Below are 4,175 nucleotides of genomic sequence, written 5' to 3' on the forward strand. Positions count from 1 at the left end.
AAGAACGAATGACTTCACCAATCCACCCAATAATTACTGTTAGATGAACCTGAGAGCGGGAAGTTGGAAGAGAAATTTCCCCTGCTTCCTGTGTCAGCTAGAAAGACCAATGATATGACATAGCTTGTAGTTTCTGGTGTAATCTACTCCTCTGTTTTCACCACTCATTTTACTCAAACCAGTGGGAAGTCGAAGAAACAAGAAAACTTGAATAATCTTTCCATTTTCCACGAATATTGGGTCAGTCTTCAAATCCTTATCTGGTACAGCATTACGTTCCGATATTTAGTGTAGGGAACTATATATATATATATACACATTTTCATATAGTAAAAATCATTGCCCTCTCTGAGGCTTGAACTCAGGACCTTCAGATTATGAGACTGACGCGCTGCCGGCTGCGCTAAGAGGGCTCGCGATAAGAGCCCTCGCGCTAAGAGCCCCACAACATCCAATTTATCAGAGTTCATTTCCCAGCTGCTTTACGGTTTCAGCTTTTAAAAACCACAATCAATTCTACTTGAAAGTTACTCTGTATCAATCCATGCCGCACTAGGAAGATTCCACACCCAAGACCAGAGGGGTCTACGCCTTTCCAGTATTTCATAGGACCGTCTGGGTTCTGCGTTACCAGAATCAATTGTACCTGTCTTTTGCTGCTCTTTTCCCCTCTTGCAGCCCAGTGATACGGCTTTTCCTTCCCTCAGAGATCTTAGTCACTCTTACACTTTCCACGGTCTCCTCTGTTGAAAAAAAGACACGAGGTTCTCAGTTCATGATAGTTCACTGACCACCTGGATAAGTGAATGAAGAAATGGTCATCAAACATGTCTCTTGACCATACTGCTGTCTTCCTTCATATCTCCACTTGCATCTACACGACTGAAGACATTGCCGCTACAAAAAGCACAAACCGCTTATAATAGTACCCTCCTTGTTTTTTACCCCTTTGTTTTATCCTGTGTGCTATTATTTATACTACGAGATTTATTACGTTTACGTGGTCCAATTGAATTTCGCTAACGAAAGGATGTGCCCTGATGTGCAATTTCTAGATGTAATGGATTCTCAGATAATTATTGTTTCTAAGGTGCCACAGATGCTAGGTGGCAAACCCTGAACTGAGAAGTAGATTTATTTTAGATTCCCAAATGGGAGTCTTTTCTCTGCTCCTGTTCCTTATCTCTCTGCCTGTTTTTCTCCACAGTAGTCCATTCATTCATACACCAAATTCTCAACCTCCTCCTGGGCCTAGACTTCCAAGTCATCTTTGACTCATTGTCCTCCTTCAAACACCACATTCAATGATTTGCCAAATACTGAAAATTATTCTTGCACATCTCTTTTGAATTTGTCAGACAGAAAGCCAGAGTCAGGGAACCAAGGATTTGGCACAAACTCAATTCTTGGAAAAAAAGTCCCACAGGCAGATCAGGAATAGGGTGTATGTGGCAGCAGGCAGTGAACTGTGGTTATTTCCATCTGCCTTGGGCCTCACCATTGCAGTACCTGTCTACTATTTAATGTAATAACATCCAGGGAAAATTCCTCTGGATAACCTCATATATTACAAACAGAACAAATGAGGACATTTATCAGGGTCACACATGAAACCTGGTAGATTTTTTTTTTTTCTCTAAGTGGACAATGAGCTGGACATTGACCTAATCTTGCAGTAAATGCTCAGCAGAAAATGCTGTAAAGCAATTCCTTCCTCATCAGTCCTCAGAATCTGGTGAGCGTGAGCTAAAGGGGAAGGGCAGGAAGGTCATGGTCCACACTGAGCTGAGCAGTGGGACCGTCCCTGCATTTCACCTCAGGAAAAGTCTGCAAGGAACTGAGATGAAGCTCTGATACAAGGGTCCTCTGGAAATGGAGTGACCTTCATTGCTCGGGACTTTGGTGTGCAGTCTCGAGGCTTGAGAGAAAAAGAACATTTTCATATTTGGCTCTGCTGTCAGTCTGGTCACTGGGGTCCTCCATTGGCTCGTCTTCTGGCTGCCCACAGAGGCCCAGACCCCAGCTGTAGGCCTCTGCACTCTACCAGTCTTGCTCCAGACCCAGAACAGTGGGCTCATTTTCATCACTGAGGCCACAACTCAAATGTCACTGTCTCAGAGAGTCTAAGAGGTCTTCTTTGACCTCTCTGGCTGAATCAATGTCCTGCCTCTCTCTCCATCTTTTAAATAAAATTTTTAATACATTGGAAAGCATATTAAATTATTGTTTTTATTTTCGATCTCTCCCCTGGAATATAAGCTTCTTGAAAACCTGACAATCTAGATTTCCCAGTTTATGCCCAGTCTCTACAGTTGTGATGATACTGTCTTGTATTTTCCTGTTCAGAAATCAATGACATGCAGAGGGAAAGCTTTCTTCTGTGTGTTTTCTTTCACAGGGTAAGTTCAAAAAGAATTCTTAAACCAAGGTAAGATGGCAAGCTGTGAACCTTTCTGGAATGAGCAAGATAATTGGCCACATGTGAAAAGAAGCAAGATCAATCTACCCATGAAGATTTTGCAAAGTTATTTCTACTTTGTAATCATAAAGTATGCCCTTTTGAGCTCTTACTGGTTTGAGGAAAAGGCAATTGGCATGACAAACTTGTAATAAATAGAAGTCATCAGCTTTTCCCAGTGGCCTGCCATGACCACATATATAGCGGTTAGTATTCTGCATTGTGGCTGCCACATCTGTGGGAATCTGAATATGACAGTCTGAAATCTACTGCTTTGTTTTTTTTTTTTTTTTCAATCCCAGAAACTGATTCTAAGGCTTTAATGCGGAGCTAGGTTTTGTGTTATTTAGAAGATGTAGAAAGAAAACCTTCTTTGACTCCTTTCTAGGCACTGATTATCAAACCAGACAAGAATGATAAAGCATGGATTTTTACAATCCATTATCCTTCAGCTTCCCTTTTCTCTCTATCTCCACTCAAGGCAGTATCCACAGTTACATTTAAAAATGAGGAGCTATCCAGACGCCTTGCTCAAAGGTATTGGCAAAGCCTCAGAAGAATGAAACAACAGGTTTTGAAGCTGAATTAACAATGATTTTGTTTTCTGAGAGTGTGCATAGAATTGAATTCCAAGAGTAAAGCTGGAAGACAGGCCAGGTTTTTACGAAGCGTTTTGAATGTCAGGATAAAATGTTTAAGCACTATAAGCAAAGTCTGCTGGTAAATGAATTTAGGACAGACTGTAACTGAATTTGCATTTCAGTATCATTCCAGCAGGGCACAGAGTTGAGAGCTGAGTGCAAAGATCATGAGGAAGGTCAGAGCATTACCACAATGGTCTAGGCAGAGAAAGTATACATCTTTTCCAGGGCACGGCAATGGAGTGAGACACCTTCATTCATTCAACGAATCTTTATGTGGGGGCATATGGCATGCCCCTAGGTTCTGGGGACGCTGAGTGCCAGTCTGAGGATTCAGCCACTGAACGGTTGCTAGATGACATTGACCCATGAGTCACGAGTATGAGGCTCTTTCAGAATTTAACCTCATGTGGAATTATATGGGGAGATTCCAAGGAACCACTGTTTCTCTACATGGAGAAATAGCATGCTGTAAAACAGTATATGGTACACAGGATGAGAAATTAAGTCTAAGTTTTGAAGTTGAATCTGACAACCTCATCTGTTGATTGATTGGGGGAATTGGTAGAACTTTCCTTTCTTAATCTGAAGATCCTGGTGTGGGGGTTTAAAGCAAGTTCATTTTTCTGTGCATAAAATGTCAATTCACTTATCTGATTAACAAGAATATGAATCCAATCAACACAGATATTAAGCAAACATATACAGTCCCTGATTTAGGATGGTTCGACTTACAATGTTTCAATGTTACAATGGTGCAAATGTGATATGCATACAGTAGAAACCCTACATCAAATTTTACATTTTAATGTTTTCTTGGACTAGTGATATGTGGTACGATCCTCTCTTTTCATGCTGGGCAGCGGCAGTAAGTCACAGCTTCCAGTCAGCCACGTGATCATAAAGGTAAAAAACTGATACGCTACAGTGTAATGTGTTGCCAGATGATTTTGTCCAACTATATGTACAAGTTACCTGTCCAACTATATGTCAGAACAACAACAACAAAATTACAGAGCAGAACCATAAAGAATAAGAGACAAGATCATATCAGAGTGTGAGCATATGTAAAATAT

General features: G+C 41.0%; 1 non-coding gene across 1 annotated transcript; it reads right to left on the bottom strand.

Annotated features, from left to right (window-relative positions):
* Window positions 1-340: 340 nt before the first annotated feature.
* Window positions 341-413, bottom strand: TRNAM-CAU. Its single transcript has one exon. It is a non-coding gene; the product is annotated as a tRNA-Met (tRNA).
* Window positions 414-4,175: the final 3,762 nt, after the last annotated feature.

This window comes from Piliocolobus tephrosceles, unplaced genomic scaffold, assembly GCF_002776525.5.
Source record: "Piliocolobus tephrosceles isolate RC106 unplaced genomic scaffold, ASM277652v3 unscaffolded_362, whole genome shotgun sequence".
Classification (NCBI taxonomy): domain Eukaryota; kingdom Metazoa; phylum Chordata; class Mammalia; order Primates; family Cercopithecidae; genus Piliocolobus; species Piliocolobus tephrosceles.